Source organism: Tachypleus tridentatus, chromosome 4 (genome assembly GCF_004210375.1).
Source record: "Tachypleus tridentatus isolate NWPU-2018 chromosome 4, ASM421037v1, whole genome shotgun sequence".
In the NCBI taxonomy this organism is placed as follows: Eukaryota; Metazoa; Arthropoda; class Merostomata; order Xiphosura; family Limulidae; genus Tachypleus; species Tachypleus tridentatus.
In genome coordinates this window covers 46878132-46898601 of record NC_134828.1, presented here as the reverse complement: position 1 = coordinate 46898601, position 20470 = coordinate 46878132, and the positions used below count along the sequence as shown (strand labels likewise).

At 33.1% G+C, this 20470-nt stretch overlaps 2 long non-coding RNA genes across 3 annotated transcripts in view; one reads left to right on the top strand and one right to left on the bottom strand.

Annotated features, from left to right (window-relative positions):
- The window catches only part of LOC143249066 (uncharacterized), a 47196-nt gene that overhangs the window by 21064 nt on the left and 5662 nt on the right, over positions 1-20470 (top strand). The window contains exons 2-4 of one of the 2 annotated variants that reach the window (XR_013027496.1): positions 6842-7035; positions 13708-14735; positions 19795-19848. This is a non-coding gene — a long non-coding RNA (uncharacterized LOC143249066). The remainder of the gene's footprint in view (positions 1-6841; positions 7036-13707; positions 14736-19794; positions 19849-20470) is intronic. The other variant, XR_013027497.1, reaches the window with a different exon arrangement.
- LOC143249067 (uncharacterized) overlaps positions 5517-20470 on the bottom strand; it is a 98746-nt gene continuing 83792 nt past the window's right edge. Inside the window, exon 2 of the long non-coding RNA XR_013027498.1 lies at positions 5517-6020. This is a non-coding gene — a long non-coding RNA (uncharacterized LOC143249067). The remainder of the gene's footprint in view (positions 6021-20470) is intronic.

The window sequence follows — 20470 nt, the reverse complement described above, 5'->3', positions numbered from 1 at the left end:
AATCTGAATACTTATACCGCTAGAAACAGGGTTTCCATAATTGTGGTGAGTAGAGTAAAGATAGCGCTTTGTGTAGCCTTGTGCTTAATAACAAACAATAACGAACCCCTGACAGAACATTTGACATTGCACCATTGAACTTATGAACAAAGTTAAATCTCTTACCCAGACAAAGGATCAATGTCTCATGTTTTATTATAAATAACATCTCTTGCATTATTCTTTGCTGTTGGTAAAACATCAATCCATTTAATAATTACAAAAATTAAAAAAGTCAACACAAATAATTCTGACATTTAGTTAGTGCACCAATCATCAATAAATAATTTCACAGTTAACACTATATAACAAAATTTTTATTTTTTCATGTTCCTAGGCAGAAAGTGTTATTTCCCAATTTCTTATGCCTAAAATAAATGGAAAATACATATTTTTCTCTTCAAACTTTGCTTTGTGAACTGGGTAATGAAATTTTCAAATTTACCCATTTTCTAGAACATTCTAGGTAGATTCAGTCCTGAATAACTGATAGAGAATTTTCTCCAACCTACAAGAATTTTCAAGAACCTTGTAGAATTTTCTAGAACTTTCCATAATAATATATATACAGGGGCTCACCACTTCAGTTTAGTTCTAGCTGCCTAAGTGAACACATAGACCTGTATGTGGCTGATTTGTCAAGACAAGAGCAGAAAAGTTCTCTGTGACAGCATCTGCTAAAATGTGTGAAACCTATAAGGCATATTTTGGCATGCTTGTTGGAGATAAAGACAAACCCTGGGCACCTCATTTTACCTTTAAGCACTGCAAAAAACTCTAGAAAGTAAGACAATTTTTGCTTGCTTGAATATTAAGACTTTATATTATACAAATTTTAGACCTTTTAAAATTCAGTGCTCCTCAAAGAGGAATACAACAGCATCAAAACTTAGCTAGAAGCCTTGAAGTATGATGAGTATGGCTGGAATGTTATTGGAGACTTCAAAATGGTGGCATTTCTGATGGGTCTCCAAAGAGACTTTACCAAGAGTCTCTGTTATCTATGCCTTTGGGACAACAGTGACACCATAGTGCACTACAACAGAAAGCACTGGCCACAACAGATCAAGTTCTCTGATGGCAGGCATAAGGCCAAGTCCAGAAGGTGTTGTTCCTACCATTGTACATAAAATTGGGTCTTATGAAACAATTTGTCACAGCTCTTGATAAAGAGTCTGCAGTTTTCAAATACCTCCCAGACATCTTCCCTAAGCTGTCTGAGGCAAAGGTCAAAGCTGGTGTCTTTGTTGGACCACAAATAAAGAAGATTCTGGAGTGCATAGAATTCCCCAAGAAGCTCAGTAGGAAGGAAAAGAAAGCTTGGGGTAGCTTTGTCACAGTGGTTTGGGGCATCTTGGGCAATTGCAAGGCCAAAAAATTATGTGGAACTGGTTTAGGCTCTGGTGAAGAACTATGGCACACATCAATAAAAAAAATATTTCCAGTAGCTTCCCAGCATAAACACTACTTAGTAATATGGTAGTTGTTTGAAAATAATACATAACATATGCTTAGTAATAACCTTACTCCATAACATTTTGGCATTTAGCAGTTAACACATAAAAATTTTACATTTTATCTGCATTGTCACAATGTAATCTTATGATATACGATGCTAACTGCACTCTGCCCATCACTGGTATTGAAACCAGGTTTCTAGTGGCATGTCTGTAGACATACCACTGGTGGGCCACATAGTGCTATCAAGTAGCAATAGCATGAGAACATTAAACTGATTTGAAAAGCAAAAGTGTATATCAGTTAGCAGTGTAACTCATAGGCTATTATGTATTCCACATATAGTATTTATTTTAGTGTTTGAATATTAGTTTTGTATACTTAATATCACATTCAAATAAAAATATTATAAATTGTGTAAAATATTATTTTCCACATAAAAATAATAAAGGATTATTAGTTCCAAATTTATTTACTTATATTTATGTATTTGTTATAATGTGGATAAGTCACACACTTCAGGAATAACATGTTATAGCTTAATTATATCTAATTTAACTAAGGTCTCAACTGTCCAGCATTTTTGAATTAACAACTTTAAATATCCAAAATACTAATGCAAATAGTGATAAAAAATGCTTTCTACATCTACAGAAAGTTTGTAAAATGTTTAAAATCACAAATTAAAAGAGACGTTGACAGCAACAGTATCAGATGGAATAAGTAAACAAGTCCTGGACATCAGAAACAATAAACAGGGTTTAACAGTATATATTAAGTTTTGTTGTCATACCACAGCCACAAAAGCAAAGATCAGAGACTTTGTATAAGATCTTTAAGTGATTCTCTTTGGGCTCTCCAACAAATTGCTGCAGACTTGAATTGTTCCCAAAACACTGTCAAGAACATCCTTGAGGCCAAGAGAGGAATATCTGAACATAGGAATGGAAGAGGTAGAAAACTTAAACTCAATGATATTGATGTTAAGTATCTTTGTTTACTCTGCCTTCAGTACAAAGTGAAGACTGTCAATGATGTCAGACATGATATAAATGAACATATATTAAATAACAGAAAGGTGTCCAGGTCTACAGAATCTAGAAGACTCACTGATAATGGAATATTTGGTTGTGTATCAGTTAAAAAACATTTACTTTGATATCCAAATATTGGCAAGATTTAATTTTGCTGAAAAATACAAAAACTGGACTAATAATAATTGGAAAAAGATGTTACGGATGGATGAGTCCAACTTTGAAATATTTGGGTCAAAGTGTAGGTAACACATCTGGCTGAAGACAGTAGAAAGATACTTATCTCAATGCATAGTACCTGCCACAAAGTATGGTAGAAGCAGTGTGATAATTTAGGGATATTTTTCTGCTGAAGTGATAGAAAACATCTGCAAAAGATATGGAATAAAAGACCAGCACAAGTACAATGATGTATTGATCCAGTAGGGTATACCCTGTAGTTTGCATGTTATTGGTAAAGCATTCTATTAGCAAGATTATAATGACCTAAAATGCTCATACAACCTACGATGAAATTACTTAGCTATAAATTAAGCTGCTGAAATCATTCAAATAATGCAATTACCTCCCAAAGATCCCCAATCTCAACCCAATTGAGCAGATTTGAGATTTGAATGACTAAAAACTTGACAAATCAAAAGTTACTTGCAAAGAAGCTTTATGTGAGTGAATGTCAGGAACGCTTGAAGTAAAATATCAAAGGACACTTTCATTAAATATCTTACAATAATACCAGAACAACCATCTGCAGTTATTAAAGTGAAAAAGAGACAACAAAATATTAACTGTTTCCTTAATCAATCACTCTAACCATGTTTCAGTTGTACTAAGTTAGAATAACAATAAAATATTGATGTTTAATATGGTATTCACCTTCTATTGTTCTTTTGAGGCAGCCTGAAATCTATTTTTGACTTTGTCCTAACATGTTTCCACACTTCTGTGTTACAAGTTTAACATATGTTACAGGGTACAACATTATAAAGATAAGCTGATAAATGAGTACATAACTCCTCACATTAAACTACAACTATCGACCAACACAATTTGTATAAACAAGTGCAAAGTAAGTGTACTATAAATTTGACTTGCATTGTGAAAGAATCTCTAGGGATTCATATTTAACCATTCCTCTGTAAGAAAACGTTTTCAAACTTGAAATTTCTACTGCCAAAAATATTCAATATACTTTATCATAAAAAGCATCAGAAAAAGAAGATTACAAAACATTAACTCTCAACTCATTAACAGTCCTACATGAGACTTACCGCAATTTCTTGAAGAATTCCCAATTTTATTAGTGACACAAGATATTACAGAATGTTCTTTACTTCAGAATAAAATTTGAAAAACAAAAAATTAAAAGATTTTCCAGTTGTTTCTCAAACAATTAATAAAATTCTCCATTAATTATTACAAAGAATTTAAACTTCATCATCACCATTTTTAAAATATTTGTTTTCTATTACAAGTTACCAGTACTGATAATAATATCATTTACATTTAGAATGTACGTTTTTTAGTGGATTTTTTTATTTTTCTTTCACTCATGGATCTAAAAAGTATTAAAAAAAGATAGAATGACATCTTCATTATAATCATATTTCCATAAATATCCATAAATGGTCTTTCTTTACGAAAATTGACATAACCCACTAACATAATTTATATCATTATTTTCATAATGAACGACATTGTACCTCTGTCATTTTCTCTTTTTTACCTGAAGAACTAATTGGTAAGGTTCTAGTGTAACTTCCTCCTCAAGGCATTATATAGTAAATTTCATTCATAGCAACATAAATTGGCAAGTTTGATATGAAAGATGTGCAACTCATAATAATTTTATTATATATATATATATATATCAGGTATTTAACAATAACATACTATGATAAATACATCTGCTATTGAAAAAATGTATAGAAATAGAGCAAACAGGTAGTAATTCCTACTAGCAAAAGCATACACTAACTTTTATATGTGTGTGTGTACAAGTTATTAGTATTCTTTTTGCATGGAATAGTTTGTTTTTTTCTGTAAATATTAGGTCATCCCATAAGTAATGTTATTTTTTGGGATAGAATAAATGTAAATGCATATTTCTTGGCTAAATGAAGTTATTCTCAAAGTCACAAGTTATATGGGATGACTTCATAACATTCAGAGTAAACCAGTTTGTTTCTTTACTAATTTTTTTTATTTATTTTAGAAGTCCCAATTATCATGGAGGTATCAGAAGAGCACATAAGGAATATAATGTTTTACAACTTCATAAAAATGAAAGAGTGCTACTGAAGAACCATTCAAGATGTGTACAACAATGACATTCTGAATGTGGAGAAGTGTCAAAGATGGTTCAATAAATTTAGAACTGGTGACCGCAGTCAGCAGATTTAGGTGCAGCATGTGAGGTCAGTTACGATATTTCGTTGATGACAGCGAAATCTGGCCGACCGTTCACTGATGATGTATGATTACTGCATCGGAAAAATTATGTCCGGAAGCAGTTCGCAAGCTACAGACGGTGGCTTTGAATCGTATGACAGTTCAACGAAGAATTTCACACCTCTCAGCAGACGTGACAAGGCAGCTTACAAATAAAGCAGCCAACTTTGTCTACTTCTCTTTGGCAGCAGACGAGTCGACAGCACAGCAACGAGTTTTTTTTTTTTTTTTGTAGTGTGTCATCATCGTTTGATATCACAGAGGAACTAATCGGCATGGGTTCTATGAATGGTCAGACAACTGGGTCTGCTCTATTCGAGGAGACAGCACGACTGTGTAGTAGTGTTTCATTGGATTTCATGAAACTGGTAAGTGTGGCAATTGATGGAGTACCAATTATGACAGGAGAAAGTAGCGGGCTAGTAGCACTGTTGATGAAGCATCGAGGAAAGCTGAACAAACAGTTGGTGAAGTTGCACTGTATTATTCACCAACAGAACCTGTGCAATAAAGAACTTGGTTTTCAGGCAGTGATGGTATTTGTGATCAAAACCATTAATTTCATCAAATCATGAGGGCTCAATCACCATCAGGTCTTCTTGAAGAAATTGATTCAGACTATGGTGACCTTGTGTATCACTGTGAAGTACGTTAGCTGAGTCGAGGGAAGATGCCCAGAAGATTCTGGGAGTTGATTGATGAGGTGATAGAATTCCTCAGAAGCAAGAACAAAGACACAGAAGTGATTTCCATGACTGAACCAGTATGGCAAGCTGATTTGACCTTTCTGGTCGACATGACACAACACTTGAATTATCTTAATTTGTAGTTGCAAGGCAAAAATCAGCTTGTCTGTCAGCCTGCAAATCACGTCTCAGCTTTCAGGACAAAGTTGCAGTTGTTCCGGCAGCAAGCAGCATCAGACAACTTCGTGCACTTTCCCACTTTTCAGTCACAGCTACAGAAGTATTAGGACATTGACACACGAGTTTATGTTGGGAAGCTAGATGCCTTGATTCAATCCTTCAAGAAGTCGTGATACTGCAAAGAGAAAACAAATATATATTAATAAGGTGGGTGCTAAAGAAACAACCTGTTGTGTTGGTGGAATTTATAACTAACATTTGTGGTAATGTAATGAACCATAAAAGAAAATTTTCAAGCCGGTGTGATTCAGCATGCCACATGTTGCATTGGTTGTATACTGTTGTTATAATAAATGGGAAACATAAAGAACATCTGATTAGAGGTCAATAGTGACATCCTCTATAACTGCTTTCAGTTGTGTCTTGGAAGCTTGATTTCTGCTGGTACAGAAAGCCAGGTTTTGGTCCTGTATATTATCATAATCTCCACATACATCTCAGGCCACATTATAAAAACAGATTTGTTTCTTGTAAATCATACAGATGTCTGTTGTGATGCTCTGTGAGACATATAAATCCATTACCCTCTAAACCAGACCCAAGAGTTCACTTTGTCAGTCAAATTGGTAATTAGTGCCCCTTCAAGTTTCTGTCCTGGACAAACTTACTTCTTGTATCTCAGAATGGCTAGTATGGGTATTAACACTTTTACTAATAAAGTGGAGAGCAACATTTTGACCTTAAGTCATCTTCAGGTTAACCTAAGAAGTTCAAAACATTGTTCTCTGCTTTATTAGTGAAAGAGTTAATACCCATACCAGCCATCCTGAGATCCATTTTTATTTCAAGTGGGTTTCTTGTCATCACGAGAAACTTACTTCTTGCACTACCTATGGTACAGAGCTGCATGGTAAGATATTGTTTTAAATGCTCAAACTAAAGAAAAATGAGCTTGCATTGAAAGTAATAAGACTAATATTTTCCTTTCATTTTTAGGTTTTCAATCTGTAGCCCAGTGCTACGCAGGAAGAGATCACGGGTCGTTACTGGATACTCTCCAGACAGTGGCATCCTGATCAGCATAAATACCCTGTGGAGAAGGAGGTAGCACAAGAGAAATTCAATGAGATCCAAAAAGCTTCTGAAGTGCTGTCTCAGATTAAGTTCAAGAGGCTGACTCGTAACAAAAGGTAACAAGATAATCCCAAGGCAATGCGAAACTTAGTAGGAATTTATAATGGAGCAATTAAAATACATATCTGTGTCAGTATGACCACATCATACAAAGAATCTACTGATAAACTGTTCTAACTAGTCTAAATATCTGATATCTACAAACCATTTCAGTCATTATTTTGTTTATATAATGTTTACAGTTAGATTTCTTGAGTATGTTTAGTCTGAGGATTTTTATTATTCTGTCTATTTTGTATAAGAATGGAAATTTCCAGAGTTGTTGGAAGAAACAAACTTGTGATATGTTCCACGAATCTGTCAAAGCACAGCTTTTACTGTGTGTAATATTCTTTCAAAATTACCGTGCTGTGAAATTGTTGGAGTATTTAGTTAACTAAATGTGATCTCCTTTAATAAAACGGACTACATCCGGACTTCTATCGGGTAGTTTTATGTGTAACTGGTAATAGGTTATTTGTAAAACAAAAGGTAGACTTGGATTCAAAGTGTGAGTTTTATGATGGTTCATTTCTTTTAGAAACTTTCTTTTGATAAAATTCTCCTTCGTAATAAATTCCTTAAACCAGAGTGGATGCTGCCAGCATCCAGCCAAAAATCCTGATTTTATCCACCGAAGAGTGACAGCATCCGACGTCTCTTTGACTGAAAACTAACCCGAATCATGTTATCGTCTGTGAAATTAAGAAAATTGAAATTTTATAAAGCATGGTAACAGTTTTTAAGGAATCATGAAAACCATTCCAGCAAAATGTGCAACAAATTACAGGTTCAAAGAATTGAAGCACAACAAGTAATCACTTTTGAGAGGACCCAACTTCTCAGTGTGTTTGTCTTTTGAGTTTCCTTCATGTGCCATTCAAACTTAAAAGAAACAGAACAATTTGACAGCAGTTTAAGTGATTGGTAGAAATGAATAGAAGGAGAAATATAATGGAAGATTAAGTTTAGAAGTAGCTGGATGATAGTTGTTGAAACGTATATAGAAAGATAAGTGTACAAAGTAAAGTATCATTTTTTGGACAAGTATTCAAAATCTCTCATAAAAGCTTCTATTTTATTCAAATATAGTAGTATAAAATAACTTTTTTCTTGGTAAGACAGTAAGTTAACCAAACCCAGTATAAAATAATAATTATTTATGTAATGAAAATTTTGTAATTCATTATGTCTATTATTTCGCTGGATCTGAGGTAGTACTATTGAGTTACGAGGTCCATATTTTTCTTAGCTTTAGAACATACTTTGATAGCAGGTTTGAAGATTTTTCATGTTATGGATTACTTACCAGTGTCCTTCTTTTCTTTTACTTGTTTTTAGAACTTCATAAAACATCTTACCAAAACACAGTAACATATGTTACTTTGACTGTTTATTTAACAGATGGTTTCCATTACTACTATACCAGCAGAGTTATGTTCCTTGTGGTTTTTATTCCTTGTTGTTGACAAGATGTTTTCATAACTGTGATTTTGAGCTAAGAATAATTTTTGGCATTTTAAATTTAATACAGTGACTGTATTATTTTTTCTTTAAATATAAATATGTGAATATTTCAATTGTTACAGTAATCCAAGTTCTCTACTGTTGTATCTGTTACACCTTCTCTTGGAAATAATTTTTACAAGTCAGAGCTGAAATATGCACTGTTCATTTCGTGCAGAAACAATCAAATATGAACATGTTGTCAGGTATAAACTAAAATGTTATATAATATTCTGCGTGCCACTTTTGTCATTAAACAAATACAAATTTAAAGCTTTGGAAGAAAGTAAACTTGCAGTTGTGAAACTACTGTAGTTGGTTTTACTGTCATCACTTTGGTTCATGCTTATTAAGGATGTTACATTTGTCTAACATTGAGTCTTGTTAAAACTGTTACAGTTATCACTTCTGATCATTATAATTGTTCCAAATTAATTATTGGTGATGATGTATAGGTTTAAAATAGAATGTAACAAGCAAAATTACCCATTTATAGTGATGGTTGGTGTTTAAGTTAAGTCTAGCAAAAGTACCTGTCCCCAGTGACAGTTACTGTTTAGGTTAATCTACCAATATAAATTATTTCATGAACTTTAAAATGTTAACTTTTTTGCACTCTTGGTTTCACTTAGAGCCAAAGCTCCGAGCTTTTTATACTTCACACCATAAAATAATTAATCACTTCAGTTGTGCTAAAAGCTGCTCAACAGTAACACATGGTAAATGTACATTTGTATTTCTTATAGTATGTCACATTTTGAAATGTTAATGATAGTCTGATAAATATAGAATATCATACTTGTGAAATAAAGTTTGGTATTAACATTATTCATACTTGTTCTACTGCCATTTCAAAAGTGAATGTTAAGCTGTGCCTGCATGAACAGATCTTCAAATGCTGCATGTTTCCAATATATATATATATAAGAATTCAGAAGTTATTCATAGTTGTCAGTTTTAAACATAATGATGAAATAATTAGTATAAATGAAGGTTATCTGTTTACAGTAACTGTTGGAATGACAGTTGCACAAACAGAAACAGCTGTAGCACTAAGATGAGCTAAATTTTACTTCTCTGGTATCTACATGTAAACAGAAGGTTAACAGTAGCTTTATTCAGTGAACCAACATTAATAACTTTGTATTAATTGTTGGTATTACATATCCATTGTCTGTACACTTCACAAAGTATTGAACAATTCCAGACATTTACAGTGTTTGATTTTATCTTTTTTTGGGCAGGAAGAAACAAAACTAAGTATACTTTGTATATACTAGTTGACAAGTAATTTTAAAGTCATTTTGTGTAATAATAAAAAATGGTGCCTTATTTAAAACAAAGTACTCTAATAGATTAATAAATCTTAGTTACCACTTATTACATCACATTTAAAAGTCCTGCTATATTACTAGGTGTAAATAAAAAGGTTTATGTAATTTTTTTAATTGAGAGAAAAACTTTAAAATGTGACCCAAAAAAGGTTGTTTGTTATGTAACAGTTTTGACATGTATTCATCTTAAGCATTGCTTGTTGTGTAATGATATTTATGCCTAACATTTTTTGCACATCTATTTACAAGTAGTGGTTTAAGCCTATTGAATATCATTCGAATATTTTAAAATAGTAATACATAAGGGTAATTCAACATGAGTACACATCTAAATGAAATTGAAATGTCTTTAATATTATGTTAAGTTTTAGTTATTCATTGGGTCCTAGTAAATGTAAGAAATGTATGGTAATGAGGAAATGTATTTTTCTTAAAATTTATATTTGAAGACTTAGTCAAATAACTTTTATTATTGCTATTATTGGTTTATTAAAGGTGGCATACATGTAGATCATATCTTCTATTGCAAATGTCACAAAAAAGGTTTTTGTTGACAGTTTTAAGCTGTTTGTAAATTAATAATTACGTTACATGTTAAATTGTTTAAGTATACAATAATATTCTTTCATACATGTAAGTTATAATCTATTTATATATTTTCTCAAGCCATTTCTTATTGCATAGGTTTAAGTATTAAGAGATACATGTGAACCTCACAAAGTTAACAGGTGAATTCCATATCATGCACATTCCAGTATCTGGTCGATACAAGTTCAGTATATTATATTTTCCAGTACATAGTACTTTATTATATACATTCTTGTATTCAAATAAATTCAATCAAATATTGATCCATTGAATAATTGTTTACTGTCTCCTTTAACAGGTTTAATCTTTATGATGCATTTACATACACTTAACTTATTTCATCTGCCTTTTTAATTATTTATTTTACAGTGCATAAAGGAATTACATGAAGAATAATTCAGTACCATTGTAATAACAAACTTCTGAACAAAGCAAGTTAAGTGTATAGAACTGTTCCAAAATGCTCTTAAATGTAAAAAAAAAAAAAAAATCATTTTCTCTGTTCATGTCACAGTGTGTTACACTAATTATGTCACATGTGAAGTATGACAAAAAATGCAGTAATATGCAGTATAAGGTGTGAAAGAAATTATATTTTAAGTGTGAATAGTAATATTTCTTTTTCTATTTATGATTCAATTATAGTAAATAATATAAGGCTGTATTAACTTTCACTTAGAAACATCTGACAGACTCATAGAAAAAGGAATGCATATTCTGTTTGCATTCAAACAGAGGTAATTAACATTCTTCAAATATTATGTCTAGTGATTTGAAAACACAGCTCGAATTCCTTCCATCAGATATTTCAAATGATCACATAATGAACAACTAACCAAAATGTGTATACTTTAATGGTATTTGTTAATTTACCAGTACAGTGGCAACCTGCAGTTAGATTGTTAGAGTAGGGTGGTGGAATCCAGTCAGAAAACAAAGAACTCTTGTCAGTTGTAGGTTAATAACAATCATACAAAGAATAATAAGTAGGATGTCTCTTACTTTTGATATTAAACTTTTGCTGTTGTTTTGATTACTATAGTGGTTTCCAACACAGACAAACATTTTGAACATCTTTAATTGAATGTGTTACTGACTGATTGACAAATACGTTATGCTTCTAGAATCATTTTCATTATTTTGGTGTGATAAAACTGACTTTTCTTGGACATTAATGGAATTGCATATAAATATTCAAACTAGTGAAACAACTGCTATAATAAAATTTTTGAATTAGAATTATTTATGGTGATATTATGATATTAAATTATATTTTCAGTAAGGGACACTTGTACTGATGAAAATTTGTAACCAAGTTGATTCTGTTAATATGATTCTTATATGTACCTGTAAATTAATTAATTAAGATTTTGAAAAGATTGCTTTTTTGTGAATTTGTACTTTATGAAATTTGGAATGTCAAGTTTTCATGTAAATCCATACACTTAGAATGGGGAAATGATGCCACGTTTTACTTATACCTTCAAAATTCTCACAGAATTGAAAATGTTGTCTCTACTATGCAAAAATAATTTATCTTTAGAACAATATTCATTAACAACGGATTTTCTAATTGACACAAATGGATTTAATGTTTTTTTAATTTTACAATTCTTGTAGTTTTTTAGACCATATTGAATTTGCCGAGTGAATTGCGTAAACACAATGTAAATTTGTGAGGATGTTACAGTAGTACTTCGGGTCTCTCACATTTAAAACTTTTTTTATTTGGGGAATTTTGTAGGTTCTTAATTTTGATGTCTCACTTGTGGAAGTAACATTTATGTTTCACTAGTTTTGTAGAAAACAAAGGACCAATTAAACATATATGTTTCAGTATATGTTATATTTTATAATTTTATAATAACTGATGTAAGCAAAAGGCGAGTGTAAATATAATTTAGCATACATTTTGTACGATATATTAATTTTTTTTAATGTCTAACGTAATGTAGTAATATTGTATAAGTTTACCCGTTGATAGTATTACGTACGGTGAACTTTGTCCTTAGTAATGGAAAGCAAAAAACTTACAAAAAGTTAGTGTTTACTTATTTAATGAATACAGGCTGTACTTATTAAATAAAGGCTTAACTCCTGTTAGACCGAACACATATAGACATGCTTATTTAGGTATGTGCAATTAGAAACTTTTGTTATTCTAAAAATCCTGTGTTTTAAAATTATTCATATTAATATTTAATGTGATGTAAACAAAAGCACCGTTTTAGTTTTAGGGTGAAATAATGTTCGGAAAGCGTTGAAATATATTTAAATAAAACCTGGATTTAAAAATATATTAACGTGTGAAAGACACTGGACCTAAAGAATAGGCCCGGCATGCCCAAGCGGTTAGGGCGTTCGAATCCCCGTCGCATCAAACATGCTCGCTCTTTCAGCCGTATGAGCGTTAGAATGTGACGGTTAATCCCACTATTCGTTGGTAAAAGAGTAACCCGATGCATGGTGATGATTGGCTGCTTTCCCCCAAATCTTACACTGCTAAATTAGGGATGACTAGCGCAAATAGCCCTCGTATAGGTTTGCGCGAAATTCGAAAACAAACCTAAAATATAGTAAACCTACTTTTAAACACTGAAACAAGTCTACGAAAATATTCTGTTTCAAGAGTAAAATAAATCCAAATTAAGGAGTAACAAATATTTTTATCTTATTTTTAGGTTACATGTCACATCGTGTTCTAGTCTACAGAATGCCTGATTCTTTTCGTGACTTATGACAATCACACGTTTTACTGACTTCACAACATTGAAGTATTAAGCGTCCATTGTATGACGTCATTTTAGTGTCTACTGGCTGATAAATGACACGTAACTGTACAGTTCGTAACCCGGATGACATAATAAAACGCTGAATGTGCTCACTTGGATGATGGAAGTCGGTGAACAAAGTTTAAAAGTTGATGGAATTAATGTTAAACAGAAACACATAAGAGAAGTAAACGACTCAGAAATAAAAAAACAAAAAGTATGCTTCACCATCGTAAATACAATTGGAAATAAAAGTACGTCGATCATTGTTGACCCGCTATCTGTTGGTGATTTAAAACTAAACAATTCTCTTTTTATCATTAAACTGAATAATGCGTTGTTATAATAAACACTACTTGTCTTTAGATACCTGGTTCAAGTGTCACTAGAATACATTTATATCCTTGTATCGTTTATACCATTTCCTCTCTGACACATTTATATTCCACATTTTATGTTCTCATATTTAATTCTATTTCTATTCTTTCAGATGTTAAAGGTAACAGGACGAAAACGAACTGCTTTATCGACTTGGCCGTTATACCTGAAAAACGGCTGAACGCCTCTTGGAATTGTCGTAGGCCTTTGTTATTTTGGAGACCTGAATATTTAAGTTTCATTCATAGCAAACGAACGTGCGTTATGATCATAATGAGAGGATTGTACTGGATAAAATTTTGCAGCACACTTTAATCACTGACAGTACTTTACGTAGAAGCCACTGTTGGAAATAAACGAAAACAGTGAAGACTGAATAGATTACAGGAAAGATATTTTCTAGATACGTAAATTTCGTCATTATCCTGAAAAAGTTTGTGACAGAGAATATTGTTAGCATACATTTTGTACCCAACTTATTGTATAAATTTCAAATTGTACGTGTACAATAATATAGAAATGTTGCTGATAAAACTATAAGGTATTTAAACTCTGATACATTTGTAAATAAAAACCAATAGGTAAAACGTAATAAGGTACACAATCTTTTAAATGTTACATGTCAGGTATATTTTGAAGTATACAAATTGCTTTTACTATACAACATACAACTTTGTGTATTTGTTACAAAAAATCAATAAGCGTAAATAGTTATCCCACGTCTTGTGGAACAGGCCATTAGATGACGCTACATATGTGTGGGTCTGAAGCGGGAAAGGAATGTTGTCATTAAAGATAATGACGACATATTGCACCCCAGTGGTTCAGCGGCATGTCTGTGAACTTACAACGCAAAAAACCGGGTTTCGATATCCGTGGTGGGCAGAGCACAAATAGACCATTGTGTAGCTTTGTGCTTAATTCAAAATAATGACATATTTCCAAAATTTGTCACCAAATGGCGCGCTCACAGCTCAGTGTGATGTCGTTGTTCCAGAAAGTGTCACCAGAGCCTCGTTTCTCGAGCGCCATGAGTTGTGTAACGACGTTATAATCCGTGATGCCTTCTCTACCCACGGCAGCCGCTTTTAAATATATATCGACGTTACAGTTCCACAAAGTAGGACTAGCATAAATTTGGTCAGTATGAGTATGACTAATACAGTTAGTTTAAATAAACTTACAGTTTGACTCTTTAATTATAAATCTCGCGATTAATAATTTTTAGTAACATGATTATAATATTTCTGTTTTGAACAATTTATTACTTTTCTTACAATAAAGATTTTGGAATTTGATACATAAACGACATGACTATTAACACAACGTTTTGGGAAAACATATAACCTGTTGGTCCACCTCGGCTGTTCCACAAGTAAAAAGATTTAAAACCAACCCTTATCATTCATATACTAATGAAGCTTTCTTTTGAACTCTTATATTTAGTGCCACTACAACATCCAAAGATCAATCAAACTTTTAGATTTCAGCCTCTCCTTATATGACAACCCCCCTCTATCCCAGGTACCGTAGTAACCAATAGGCCGGGTGGTTAAGGCACTCGACTCGTAAGCGTAGGGGCGCAGGTTTGAATCTGTCACACCCAATATGCTCGCTCTTTCAGCAGTGGGGGTTTTATAATGTAGCGCTTAATCCCACTATTCGTTGGAAAAAGAGTAGCCCAAGAGTTGACGGTGAGTGATGTTGACTAGCTGCTTTCCCTTTTGTCTTACACTGCTAAATTAAGGACGGTTAGCACAGATAGCCCTCGTACTGCTTTGCGCGAAATTCAAACCAAAAACTGAACACAATATTCCAAATGAAGTCTAACCAGTGACATGTTTAATGAAGTTATGACCTCGTTAGCTTGTATTCAATATTTCTGTAGATACAATATGAAGTCCTATTTGCCCTACCGCAAGTAACCACACAACACTTGGATAGCTTTAAAGATTAATCACTCATTATACCATAAATCATGTAATGTCATATATTTGATGTTTTGTAACTGTTACAATAATAACACTTTAACAGTAAGCGAAAATTACGCGTTTAATGATTTTATTCAATATAATTTAAGCCAATCTTTTACTGTTAAACTGAACGACTCTTGTATATGGGACTTTGACAGATTTGTATTAGACCAAGGGATTTTGCCTAAAATATATAAACTGACATAGCCCGTTTTTGTTTGCTCTTAAGTTATATAATATACCTGTCAGGCGAGTTGTTTAAAGAATTTTTACAACAATAATTGTGATTATCTAACGAGTATTGTCAAACAACAATATTTTGTTATAAAAATCGCGTAACCTTTAACCTTCTGTGAGCTAAGCAGATAGCCCGATGTGGTTTTGCTGTAAGAAAAACAAACACAGACATAATCTTTAGATTTTTTTCCACCTCCTTTTAAATTTGTCTATTTTGAATTCAAATCAAAGCTGTTTCCAAATTGAATTGTAGTTCTGTTGTGTTACCACAAATGCTCCACCTTCTAGTTTCTGTACTTTGTCAGTTTTTGGTGTTTAACATGTAAATTTTTATAATACATTATTTGTCTAGTATCTTTGTTGCCTCTAAGCTTTATAGAAACGCGTGGTTACAATATTAATATTATTAACAATGATTTAGTTTCTTAGCGACACAGAAATTAGGAAAATTTTATTACCTTCGTTACATAAAACGATTACATTTTACTGCAAGCATACATTAAATTCTAGTGAAGATGAAATTATTTTTACAGGCATTTATTTTTATAGCACTAGGTGCTGTATTAACCGCAATGCCCACACGCACAAAAGATACACGTGAAGGTATTAAACTCGACGCCTTGAACAGCTTATTTTATTAAGTAGTTAATATCTATTACTGAGTATATCTTTAATTTTGGGCCCGACATGGCCAGGTGGCTTAAGGCGTTCGACTCGTAACCTGATGGTTGCGGGTTTGAATTCCCGTCGCACCAAACATGCTCGTCCTTTCAACCGTCGTGGCTATATAATGTTACGTTAAATCCCACTATTCGTTGGTAAAAGAGTAGCTCAAGAGTTGGCGGTGGGTGATGATGACTAGCTGCCTTCCGTCTTGTCTTACACTGCTAAATTAGGGACGGCTAGCGCAGGTAGCCCTCGTGTAGGTTTGTGCGAAATTAAAAAAAACAAAGAAACAAATCTTTAATTTTGATCTAAGTAGATATCTTCGGCTGTCGGAAGTTAGTGTTATACGTGTCAATGAAAAAGGCAAAATTCGAGAATAAATACAGCACTGCGTATTGTTCTCTCTCTGGGATTTGGGTATCATATGGTCATGCAGTGTTGGTTGGTGTTAGTTACTACTTTAGGGTCAGAGTGGGATGAATTTACTCCAACCCTTTTATCATCAATGCTCATGTACTGGTATACATATATAGATTGTTTGTTTTGGAATTTCGCACAAAGCTACTCGAGGGCTATCTGTGCTAGCCGTCCCTAATTTAGCAGTGTAAGACTAGAGGGAAGGCAGCTAGTCAATCACCACCCACCATGCCAACTCTTGGGCTACTCTTTACCAACGAATAGTGGGATTGACCGTCACATTATACACCCCCACGGCTGGGATGGCTAGCATGTTTAGCGCGACGCGGGCGCGAACCCGCGACCCTCAGATTACGAGTCGCACGCCTTACGCGTTTGGCCATGCCAGGCCGTACATATATTGATATTATTTTGCCCTATCAGTTTGAAGTCTAGTTTGGTGGTGGCCCTTTTAAAATACACATATATATATATCTTATTATTTTGTTATTTTTTCATTTATTTATTTTTGTGTTTAAAATATATGCTGATCGGATAGAAGTGTTTAGGACTATCTTCATCGTGTATGAGGTATGTTTTGTAAATATTTAGTAAGTTGTCTGTTGATGCTCCACTTTTCTTGCGAATGAGACTCCGAGCATAGTTGGTTCTTTGCCAGACTTTAATTTCATTTACATGGTTAATCCATATTAATTTTGAGTCATAGGTTAGACCTAGAAATTTTGCCGATGTGGTAGGCGGAAGTAGTGTTCCATTCATATATATTTCAGGCTGTAGTTTTTTGTATTTTATCAACTTTGTAAAGACACACAAGTTGTGTTTTTGCTGTATTTATTTTATTCTGTATCTTTGACAGTAGTCGCTTATTCTGTTTAGTTGTGGTTATATGTTTGTGACTGCTATTGTTGTTGTTGTGGCACTTTTCCAGACGGCCACATCATCAGTGAACTGTGAGGAGAAAATATGATTAGGACCCTTCAATGGCAAATTGTTTACATACATGGTGAAGAGTATAGGGCTAACCACCCCTTCGTGAGGGACGCCAGCTTCTGGAGTAAAGTACTCAGAAAAGGTTCCCTCTACATTTATTCTACACTTTCTAGTTTCGAAAACGTTAGATTACAGCGAATAATTCCACGCGGTTCATTCATGTGGAACTGTAGACCATTGTACCATACAGTGTCACATGCTTTCTCAATGCCAAGAAAGCAGTGCACTGGTTTTGTTAAAGGTTTATTAGGTTTATTTGCTGGCTGTTATTCCTTATGGAACATTAATATATTAGCATGCTTCCGAGAAACTGGTATGTGTTCTGAGGATAGTGATAAGTTAAAAAGTGCTTTTAGGTGGTCAAACAATTTTGTAGTGCCCTTTTTAGAAGGATGGCTTGTATCTCATCTTCACACGGAGATTTGCTTTTTATTGCTTCAAGAAGTTCATGTATGGATATTTCTTTCATTAGGATCGTGTCTTTGTAATTTGTGATGAGTCTTGTATTTGTTTCAGATATACTTGTTGGGACAATTGGTTCTAATTGTTTTTGTTGTAAAAATAATCATTTATATCTGGATCTGTATGTTTTGAATGTATTCTGTAGTTGGTTCACTTACATTTGTTTGTTTTGAATTTCGTACAAAGCTACACGTGGCCCATCTGCGCTAGCCGTCCCTAATTTAGCAATGTAAGGCTAGAAGGAAGGCAGGTAGTCATCATCACCCACCGCATTTACATTATAACGACCCCGCGACTGAAAGGGCGAGAATGTTTGGTGGGACGAGGAATCGAACCCGTGACCATCAGATTACGAGTCGAGTGCCTCAAACACCTGGCTATCCTGAACTATTTGCAAAAAAAAAAAAAGAATACTGAACAAAATTTGTGTAGATATTACAATGTACATCAATTGATAAGGAAGTGACTGAAAACAGAAAGGAAAACCTCTAGAAGATTGTTTACCCTTCTCAAGTGTGAAAACATTTAAAATTGTGCTAAACAAGTTTAAACACCTGGCCATGCCGGGACCTGTTTACTCTCTCTTCTGTGAAAGATAATAAACTCAGGAGTTCGTAAATAATTTTAATATTTTGGAATATCGTCTTTCCAAGATTTGCAGTCACGTTATGTTTTTTTCTTATTATGAAAATGTGTGTTTTCTTATAGGAAAGCAACAACGGGAAATCCTCGTGTCTACTCCGAGGGGAGATCAACCCTTGATTTTAGCACTGTAAATCCTTACATATCGTTAATAATGAAAATATATTGAGTTGAAACCTATGGTGACTTACAATACCAAAAATATATTTTAGGGCCATAATAAATTATTAATTACTTTTCTTCAGGAAAGCTCATAAATCGAAAATTCTGTTAGGAATAAACAAAGTTTAACAAATGTAGTTGATAGTTTATCTTGCTCTTTATCTATTTAATAAAACGTAGTTTATCGACTTGTAGAAGTTTGGTATAATAACATTAATGTTATATCAGTTCAAAACATACTCCCGTGGTACAGCGATATGTCGGTAGACTTCCAGTGCTAAAAACCGGGTCTCAATATGTGTGGTGGGCAGAGCACAGATAGCTCATTGTTTAGGTTTATGTTAAATTCCAAACAAACAGTACAAAGTAGTTTTCCTGATGTCAACAATACTTGAACTATGAATTATATTATTCTTTAGTTTAGCATTCGAACAACCTGACAAAGACTTCGACGAATGTCCTGATGGATACGCGATGAGATTTAATCTGTGTTGTGACCAGTATTTGTGACTTCTAATTTTAAAGTAAATCGAAAAAGGAAACACTGTTTTGAACAAACTAAGCAGTCAATTATTAATTATATATTTCATCCTGCATTTTATTATTAATTGTCAAAGTTAACACTATTTACATATACGGACGTTTTTTAGATCCATGTGAACCAGAAGTGAATGTCTCATCATTCAGTCCTTCTCCAAACAAAAGTAAGTTACTATACAAATGATGTTATTCAACGCTTATTTTCAACATGAGACAGTATGTTTAGAAAGGCTGGTGACAAGATGTCGTGACAGAAAAATGTTACTGGTCATTATTTTCTATTATGAAGAATACATCTCTTATCATTTCACCACCCGTAGCAAGTTTAAAAAAAACGTTTATTCACTTTGAATTGTTTCCGATAGTTTTTCAAGGTGTTCTCTTTCGTTTTTAGTTCTTGTAAACACTAATTATAGATTTCTATGAGTAGTCTATCAGATAAACAGTATTCAGTTTACAAATTGTAAGCAAGTCAGTATCGACAATCACGCATCTTTGAAAGTCTGAGAAATCGTTACTCTTGTCTTTTGTCTTGTTATAAATATATCTGAAATAAAGGTGTTTAGTCACATGTTACATAAAATTATCATACTATTTTAATGTGAAAACACAGTCAGTATATTTGGTTATTATAAAGTACAAAAACAAGAGATAAAATAAATTTTAAAATGTGATAAATAAATATATTTACTGGTATTATCACTGGAGAAGTAAAGCCATACTGACACTTCACACTTCGTTACCTGTACTGTTTTATCGATGTGTATGTGTATCTCTGTTTGAATG